Genomic DNA, 10,414 nt, shown 5'->3' with positions numbered 1-10,414 from the left:
CAATTAAAATGGATTAAAAACTGGGTGTGGTGGTGCACGCTTATAATCCCTGCACTTGGGAGGCTGGGACAGGAGGATCGCGCAGATTCGAAGCCAGCTGAGGCTGGCTTAAGAGACCCTGTTTCCAAATAAAATATAAAATAAGTCTGGGAGTGTAGCCCAGAGGTAGAAGGCCCCTGGTTTCCAGTACCAAAAAAAAAAAAAAAAAAAAAAGGATTAAAGATCTGAACAAACACTTCTCAAAGACATGCAAGTGGTCAACAAATATATGAAAAAATGCTGAATATCATTAATCATCAGAGAAATACAAATATAGGCATAATGAGATATTTAACTCCAAGCCAGGCGTGGTGGCGAATGCTTGTAATCCCAGCATTTGGGAGACTGAGATGGGAGGATCGTGGTTGGTGAACAGCCTTAGAATAAAAAATAGGACTGGGAGTATATCTCAGAAATAGAATGCCTCTGGGTTCTATCCCCAGTACTGAAAAAAAAAAAATAAAGATATCTAACTCCAGTTAAAATGGCTAGCATCAAAGAAGAAAAAAATTACAAGTCCTAGGGAGACTGCAGAGAAAGGGGAATTCATATACGAATCTAAATTGGAACAACCAGTATGGAAAACAGGATGGAGAGTCCATTAGAAATTCAAAATAAAACTATCATATGATCCAGCAGTCCTGCAAATGGATATATACCCAAAGGAGATAAAATCATTATACCAAAGAGATACTTGCTTTTTACATTCATCGCAGCACTATTTACAGTAACTAAACTGTGGAGTCGATCTAGATGTCTATTAACAGATGAATAGATAAGAAAAATGTGATATTAATATAATGGAATATTATTCAACCATAAAGAAAGTGAAATCCTGTCATTTGTAGTAATGTGTATGGAACTGAAAGTCAGTATGTTAATGGAATATTAGTCACTAGAGACTGAGAAAAGGGGGGAAGGGGAACAGAAACAAATTAGATAAGGGGCACTAAAACAAAGTTAGGAGGAATTAGTTCTGTTTTTCTATAGCACAGAAGGGTAACTATTAGTTAAAACAATCTAGGATATATTTCAAAGCGAGTGGAAGACTATGAAATTCCCAACACATAAAAATGATTAGTGTTTGAAGAGATGAGAATGCTTATTACCCTGATTTGATCACTGCACATTGTAAACATGTATTGAATTACCATAAGGTACCCTATAAAGATGTGCAAATATTATGTCTCAGTTAAAAGACGATATTTTTGAAGTGCTTGGGAGTAACTTAACATGGTCTGGGCAATCAGCTATTGTTTATTTCATTAATCGGCTTCCGAGTGCTTCTATAACCAGTTTCCACAGTGACACAAAGCAGCACAAACTTATTTCCATACAGTCCTGGAGGACAGAAGCTGGAAAAACAGCCACGGGCCCAGAGTAAAAGTCTGTGCAGAGCGGAGCTCCTCCTGGAAGCTCCTGGGGAGAACCTGTCTCTTTGGCTGCTGGAGGCTGCCCTCCTTCCTTGGCTCCTGACCCTCTGGGGCCGCAGAACTTTTGTGATTACATTGGCCCTACCTGAATGACCCCAGATACTCTGTCATCTCAAAACCTATAGCGACATCTGCATAGCCCCTTTGGTCACATAATGTATCACATTTGCAGGTTTTAGGGAGTAGGACATGGAATCTTTGGGAGGCCACTCACTGTTCTTCCTTAGAGTTGTGATGGAGGAATCATGATTAGATTTTTAAAAATACCCTTAGCTGTTAGAGAGTGAAGTAATTATAGGTGAAATGCTTTGCTTTAAAATACTCTAGGACTGGGGGTGTAGCTCAGTGCTAGGGCGTGTGCTTAGCATTCGGGAGGCCCTGGTTTTAGTTCTTAGCACCAAAACAAAACATCCTAGAAAAAGAAAGAAATGCAAGAATAGCAGAAAGCTGACGGGTTATGGATACGTAGAGGCTATTTTCTCTAATTTTTTTTGCGTATTTGAAATTTTCCAAAATGAAATGTTAAACACACAATTTTTATGCTACTGGTACATGGATAGGTAAGTAACTTGAAAATAATAGAGTGTTTAGAAATACAGCCACATACAAACAGGAATCTAATGAATACTAAGTGGGTCATTTGGGATCACTGGTGATTATTTAAATGACACTTGGAAAACTGATAATTTGGAAAAATAAATTTTGATTGCTATCTCTCCCTTTACACTAAAATATGTTACAGTTGGATAAAAGATTTGACTGTTAAAAAAATTAAAGTTATTAGATTCACTAGAAAAGCCATTTCAAAAAAGAATTACTATTACTAAAAGTGTTAGTTCAATAAGAAAGGCCTAACTGAATATGATACTATGCGTACTCCTTGCTTGGGGAAAATAAGCATAATTAAAATAAAACATATATGACAATCTGTAAAAATATTTACAATTCACATGATAAAGGGTTAATTTCCTTGACAAATAAAGAAGCCTTAAGGATCAGTAGACACTGCTTCAAAGAAGATACACAAATGGCTTAACACAAAGACAAATTCTCTGCCACCTTAGCTATTAGAAACATGCAAATCAAAATCACAGTCATAAACTTCTACATCTACTAGAATGACTATGATCTAAATAAAAAGAAAATAGAAAGCCAGTGTGTTAATTTACCTATTCAAAATGATAACGTGAATAAAAGATGCGGGACCAGAAAGATAGGTCACCCTGTGAACGGAACACTTCTTTAAAAACCACCAGAATGGAGAGAGCTGGCTGCAGATACACAACTTCCACAGGACCGGGGAAGTTAGGGCAGGATGGTCTTGCTGCCCACTAGTTGGGTTTTAGTTCTGGAGCCTGGGTTTTAATTGCTGTGTGCGTGTAGGCTGGTCATTTCCCTCCTCTGAACCTCAGGCGGGCCACCTGACTTCTGAGGGCCACTCAGATCCCAGGTTCGGCTCCCAGTTCGGCCTCTATGAGGTTCACCAGACCACCACTAGATGGCGGGCTGACCCTACGGCTGCAGGAGAAATGCAGCCCCCGCCCATCCAACTTGAAAAAATGATTGTGGGTCACCTGCGGGGATGGGGGGGGGGGTTATAACATCAAAAACCAAGCCCCGGGGAGCAGCAATTTTTTTGGACATTGTAGGACAAGTGGTTCAGGGAGATAAAAATAACAAAAAGAAGTGGTTGATGGTTCAGCTTCTCCAGGGGTCAGAGGGTGGAGGACATAGCCAAGTTCTGCAACTATGATGCAGGGGACCTGGCTTAAATAGTTGGCAGGATCCCAGGGCTGGTGGGAAGTTTTAGCTGACCACAAGGTGTCAGCTTGGGGTCCCCTCCTTGGCAGAGCCAGAGAGCCTTGAAGGGTATGGGCTGTGGAATCAGGAGTGGACAGGTCTCTTGGCCTCCCTGAGCCTCAGTTTCCAGCTATAAATTGGTATAATAGTCATAGCTAATTTATAAGACTAACCTGCCAAATATGGTATTGGATGTAGTTCTTTCATAGTCTGTGTCCTGCACAAATTAGCTCAGAAAATGTAGTTGTGGAGCTTATAAATTTTAGAGTCGCTGCTTCTACAGAGGCTGCCCCGTCCTGGGTGTTGGTACCCACAGCCCAGCTGGGTGCAGGGCGGTGGTCTGCCTAGAAGGAAGGAGCCCGGGGCCTGAGGCTGCAGCCTCCCACTCTGCTGCATATCACTGGGGTCCAGAGAAATTCCCTAGCCAGCCAAGGCAGCCCTTCTCCTGATGTTCCTTTTTATGGGGATATGTGAAGGAAGTACTGCCTATCTTTGCTTAAAAGTGGTTCTGTTTAAATGTTACAAAATGTAAACGCTATGGGATAAGAAGAAAGGATGGCCTTTTTAAGAAGTTTCTGCCAAAGCCAGCATTTGAAACTGCTGGAAACCACTGGGGCTTTTAATGGGTAATGTTTAGGACTCTGGGCCATAGCAGGGATGGGCTTTCATGCTCTTGCCTGATTCCCAAGTGAGGAGTAGCCGAGTGGGAGGGGCATCGGCCGGAAGCCTCTGCCTCCTTCTCTCTTTCCCAGCATTCTCTCATTTTTTTAAGCAATGACTTTAGCAGTGTTTGCCTGGGGAAAGGGACCCCCCCCACACACACACACAGACAAAGGGACTGTTTGCTCACAGGGCTGTACCTTCTAGAGGGGCTTCCTCTCAGTTCTACCAAGGGACCTTATCAACTTGCTTTAATCTTGGTACAGTAGAGGGAAAACTCTTTCCCTTTTTCAAAAATAGATCTAGGTCTTCTCTTGAGAGCCATGGATCCTAGTCTTTATTTTTCCAAAACAGTGCTCCCAAAAAGTTCTTGTTAAGATGCAGATTTGAGCCTGGGCGCACACTTGTAATCCTCGTGCTTGGGAGGCGGAGACAGGAGGATCATGCAGGTTTGAAGCCAGCCGCCTGGCTTAAGAGACCCTGTTTCCAAAAACAAAAAAGCATAAAATAGGTCTGGGAGTGTAGCCCGGAGATAGAAGGGCCTCCAGGAACCCCAGTACCACACACATACACACACACACACACACACACACACACACACTCCAGGGCCCGTTCCCCAGGACCCCCTAGGGGTGGTGGCCAGCTGGTCCCGGCAGGGCTAGGTCCAGTTGTCTGATGAGGGCCTCCTTGCATGAAGGGCCTGGGCACTGAAGGATCCCAAGAGCCGGGCTAGAGAGAACTCCCAGGGCTCAGCCTCAGGGGGGCTGGCTGAGCAGATGAGGTGGGACAGTTTGATCCCAAAGCAGCATAGCCTAGGTCAGAGGGGAGGAGAAAGAGTGGCAGAGCGCTGCCTTCTCAGTCGGGTCTCTGTTCTGCACCTAACCTCCCTGGGTGACCTTGCCTCCCCAAGTCCTCACCTGTCCCCTGGGGACAGTGGTTCCTGCCGTGCACAGTGCCTGGTCCCTGACAAGTGCTCCGCTGTGGTCTCTGAGTTAGATCATTTGCACTTGATCCCTGGGGCACAGGCTTCGGAGAGTCCAGGTGCTGTGAGAACAGGGATGGGGCGGGCCAAGCCTGGGCTCCTCTCAGTCCCCATACACGTCCCTCCTGCTGACAAGGGTGCTGTGGCTCTCTGTTAGAGCAGCAAACCTCAGACTCCTGTGCTCCTTGTCCTCAGGCTTCTGGTTCTGGGGGAAAATGAGACAGGCTGAGGTATCTTTACAGTTCCTTCTAACTCTGGCCAAATCTTGGACAAGGATTGGTTTTGTCACTGATGAAAGAAGCGGGGCAGGTGAGAGCCATCCTCCATGGCCCTTCACAGGTGACCTGGGGAGGGGCTGGGGCTTTCTGAGCTTCTGGTGTTAGGTGGTGGGGTACCAACTGGACAGGTGCCTGGCCCTCCCCAGGTGGTGGCTCCTACCCCCCTGGAGGCAGGCCTACTGAAGTCGCAGGGAGCCCTGGAGGGCTGCCAGGAAATCCGATTAATGGGCTCTAATCTGCTGTACAAACGTGAGGCTGAGGGGAGGGAGCCTGGGAGATCCCTGCCAAGGGGATTTTTTTTTTTTTTTGTAGTAGAAATTGAACCCAGACACATTCTACCTCCAAGCTACACCCCCAGCCCTTTTTATTTATTTATTTTTTAATTTTGAGACAGGGTCTTGTTAGGTTGCTGAGGGTTTCACTAAGTTGCTAAGGCTGGCCTTGGACCTGCGATCCTCCTATCTCAGCCTCCCAAGTGCTGGGATGATAGGCATGCACGGCTCCACCTGGCTCTGCCACGGGGTTTTAATTTCTTCTTCTCCTTTGGCTGTGCTGTAAGCTCTCCTTGCCCCGCAGCCGTAGGTTATTCCCAGCTATAGAAGCAGCAGTGGCGGCAACCCCAGCCTACAGAGACTCCTGTGCCCCACCCTGCCACTCCCCTGCCAAGGCTGGCGTGGAGAGAGGGCCTCTTCCAGAGAGCAGATGCTGGGCTCCGGAGCATCCTGCGGGATGAGAGGTGCCAGGTGAATCTTCCAGAAACTCCCAATTACGCGTGTTGTTCTGCTCTGAAACTTTGCCTGGCTCCCCATTGCTTGTGGGATGGCCCAGCCAAGCATCCTACCTTGGTCCCCAAGGTCCCCCTTCCATCCTCCGTGCTCTTCCTCCCCTCCTCTCCATGCTTTTCTGACCATCTCCGGATGCCTATTGGTGTGGGCAGGGCGCGAGGCTTTGAGATCAAACCACAGAGGAGAGGGACGCAGCCTGGGCTTGTCCTTCCTAGGGAGACCTGGGCTTTTCTTGTCCTTCTGCAGCCCTCAGAGAACAGTCTCCTGTCTGGCCTTTGCTCCAGCTCCTGCCTCTGAATGCTGGCCCCAGTGGCTAGATTCCGCCATTACTGCAAGGCTCAGTTCGGGGCCGGCGCTGTGCTGTGCCTTGCAGCTTCTCTGTCAACTCACACACCTCGTTTGGCCCGCACACCTTTACCCTGACTTTTATTTCTTTCTGCAAAGCTGTCAGCCCTGTGGCCACAATCCGGGGTGCAGGCAGGACTGGGCCCTGTGCAGCTCTGCCCCAGGTGCCCAGCCCCTAGCCTCAGAGGACAGTGTGGGGGTCCCCGTGGGACCAACATTGGCTCCCCCAATGCAAACTTGCCTGAGGGGTCATTTTTCTTCAGGGCCTGAGGGGCTTGTTGGCAGCCTTCTCTGGAGGAAGCAGCCAGAGCAGGGTAGAGAGTACCTAGGGAGTGTGCAACCACATTTGCATGTCTCTGCTGCCCAGCCTGGTCCTGGGCACTCAGAGAGGGCACCGAGCCACAGCAGAGTGCTGCAAGTGAAAGCCAGCTGGGAGCCAGGCGTGGTGGTACAGGACTATTAGCCCAGGACTTGGGAGGCTGAGACAAGAGGATTGCAGGTTCAAGGCCAGACTCTGCAACTTAGGGAGACCCTGTTTCAAAACAAAAATTAAAAAGGGCCGGGGGTGGTGCAGCTCAGGTAGAAGGGCCCTGAGTTAAATCCCAGGACCACAGAACAAATAAACAACCTCTCCCCTAAAAAAAAAAAAAAAAAAAAAAAATCCCAGGAGGGACAGCTCACTAAACCCACCAGGAAACGCTGGAGTCCCAGAGAGCGTGCTCTGCGGTTGCAGAATAGAGTGCGGCCCTGGGTGGGTGGGGTGGGGTCGCTGTCCTCACTGGGGTGGAACCTGTGGCCTGAGCAGCAGCATGGATGGCCCACCTGTCCTGATTATTGTGGGAGAAGTCTCTGCCCCTCACCCTGAGCAGGCCCAGCCCTTAGCAGCAGGCGGCAGGATGCCTGGGCCTCGTGGCCCCTCGCCTGTGCCCCTGGTGCGGGTGCCAGCCAGGGGCTGAGGAGCTAACTGCTGGCTAATCCATGGTGGCTTAGACCGTGTGAGACCCTTCGAGACTCCTGGAAGGAGCTGGAAGGATGATTTTACAGCACTAAGCAACAGACAAGGAAATGCAACGTCACGGATTCCGGGGTCTGCCCGTTTACCCCTGCCGAGGAGGGCCTGGGAGGCACCAGACACCGGCACAAAGTTTCAGGTTATCTCTTACCCCACAGATCTCTGCTTGATATCTGGCTTGGGCTAGCATACTCTGTGGGGGCATTGCGGTGGCTTGCCAAATCCTTATACCATGGCCCGGGAACGGCTTTGAGTGGTGCTCGTGATAATATGACCCAGCAGCCTGGGCTGGGCACAGTGGGTCAGGAGCATCGGTGGCCTCCCTACAGGGCTACTGATAAAGAGGTGCGGGGGTCTATGGCCCCACCTGGCCACAAGGACAAAAGAGTATAGATGGAGTTGCTTAGCTCACCTGGTGGGCTGTCTACAATTCCTCTGCATCTTATATTTTAAGAAATAGCTTCTTTGAGGCCAAATGGACATATAATAAATACATATTTAAAATGTAGAATACATATTTAAATACATAATTAAAATGTAGAATTTTTCATGGTGCTGGGGATCAAATACAGGGATGCTGTCCCTCTGAGATGCACTCCCAGTTCTAAAATGTAGAATCTGAAAGAAACCATCACTACAATCAAGAGAGTTAACATATCCATCATCCCCAAACCTGCCCTCGTTCCCCCTTTTACCCCTTTTCTCCTGTGCCCCCCACCCCAGGGAAGCCATTCATTTACTTTCCATTTTTCTAGGTTGGTTTTGTTTTCTAGCCCTTTGTACAAACAGAATCCTGCAGTGTATACTATTTTATTTTATTTTATTTTTTGTGATAGTGGGGGTTGAACCCAGGAGTGCTCTACCTTTGAACTACATCACCAGCCCTGAGTTATTTTTTATTTTGAGATAGGGTATTGCTAAATTACCGTGTGCTGGCTTTAAACCTATGATCCTCCTGTGTGTGCCACCACACCAGCTTGTGTATACTCTTTAAAAAATTATTATTATCTGATGCTGGAGATAGGGCTCAAAGCCTCGCACATGCTAAGCGTGTGCTCTACCATTGAGCTACCCCCAGCCCCTCGGCTCTTTCTCATCTGACTCCTCTGACCTGGGATGATGGTGGACTCATCCACGCCGTTTTGAGCATCGACAGCTCACTCTGTCCAGCTGAGTAGCGTGGCTTATCACACATCTGCCCCGTGTGCTCATCCTTTTAACTGTTGATGGACCTGTGGGTTGTTTTCCATGTGGCCAGTTAAAGCTCTGCAAAACCAGCCAGGAGCTCAGAGTCCCTGGCCCTGTCACCCTTGCTTGGTGCCTGCTCCCTCTCCTCTCTGAACCTCCTAATCCCTTCTGAAATATAAAGTGTCCATGCGATTTATGTTCATAAGGGTCCCTCTGTCTCTGCCAGTGGCTGCCATTGTGTTTCTCTGTTGCTATCAGATCCAGTGCCCACCGCCGCTTGCTGGGCTCCTGTGACAGTGGGGCTGAAGGCAGAGGCGGGCCTGCTCAGCACCTGGGTTGCTCTGGGTACCACACAGCCTGAGCACTCTGGGGCCAACGGGTCAGTCTCTGCAACTCCTCCGCTCTGGTGGGCTTAGGCTAAAGAGTTTGGGATTAGAAAAGCCCTTAAATACTGTGTATATGACCACCAAGCTTGGTGCAGGGCTCCCCTGAAAAGCTTGTGCAGGATCCTCTTGCATGCACCCAAGGGTGGGTGTCTTTCTTGTGTAGCAGCCTCCTCCTTCCCCATCGGCAGCAGAGAGCTGACCCTTCAGCCCCCAACCACAGGCCTGGGCAGGGTGGGTGGAGCCAGGCGTACCCACTCCATTCTCTCCCACTGACCCCCACCTCCCGCAGCTGGCTGCCTTCTCTGCCTTCCCATAACTATAGCATGCCCTACTTAGACCCCAGAGAGGGGTCGGCCCATCTGTTCACCATGCGGGGCTGGAGGGGGTGGGGTGGCAGCAGATCCCCTCGACAGCTCTGGTGCCAGATCTGGAAGATTAATCCCAAATCAGGTCCCATGAACACTGGAGTGGTTTCTCCATGGCCCGATGTCACCCCACCAACCTGCTGTTCCCTCCGGGGGCTAGGGAAGGGCTGGGTTCGGGCTTCCCCTTTCTTTTAGAGGCTGCTGAGCAGAATCTGGGGCTTCCCAATTGCCAGGGGTGGGGTGGAGCAAGCCTGGGAAGGTAAGAAAACGAAGTCACATCAAAAGGCAGAGGTGTAGGGGCCAGCATGGAGGGTGGAGCCGTGGAGCCTTGAGCTCAAGACGCAGTTCTGCCACTTACTAGTTGGGAGGCCTTGGGCAAGTGAGGTGACCTCTTGAGCCCCAATTTCCTCCCTCCTGGACGGGGAGAACTGCCTCTCCTCCTGCCGAGAGGGGGCTGGGAGGATTTGGACTTTCCTAACTGGGCTCTCTTGAGCTAAGTCTCAGCTGGGATGAGGTGTTGGCCGGGAGGAGCTTAGTGAAGCCAAGGAGCCCAGATAAGGGGGTGGTTGGCAGACAAGGAAGCAGCTGCTATTTTCAGCAAGTTCAAATCCCCAGCCCAGGTCACTGACACCCTGGGGACCGGGGAGCTGTGCTAACGTGACTGGAGCTCAGCCACCTGCCAGACTTGATTAAACAGACAATTTCAGAGCACAGATAAAAGGAAGTGGTGAGTCGCTGGAGCCAGCAACAGGTCACCCAGAACGCACCAGTCACTCTGAATCAAGTCACCGTGAATTAAGGGCCTTCTATCTGCTCCCATCCCCTTTGATATTTTCATCAAAGGCTTGAGCAATGGCACAGAAGGCTGAATTATTAAATCAGTGGGTGGTGTGGGCTGGGAGAAAGGAGGGATCGATTTTACGTGGGACCCACCTTGGACACAGGAGCATCATCAGAAGCCAGGCATACCAACCGGTGGCGCGAGTGTGCAGTGTCACCCTGACATTGAAAGGAGCTGCTGTTCCAGCACAGGAGAGGCCCGGCTCAAGGGGGTGTAACAGGCGCTGACCTTTTCTCTTGTCCTGGGATCTGCCGCCAGAACACCCAGTCAAGGACAGAGAGGTGTCCTCGGCTCTCTGCA

Source organism: Muscardinus avellanarius (genome assembly GCF_963383645.1).
Source record: "Muscardinus avellanarius genome assembly, chromosome: 15".
In the NCBI taxonomy this organism is placed as follows: domain Eukaryota; kingdom Metazoa; phylum Chordata; class Mammalia; order Rodentia; family Gliridae; genus Muscardinus; species Muscardinus avellanarius.
The sequence above is the reverse complement of the archived record's forward strand: the minus strand, read 5'-3'. Positions refer to the sequence as shown.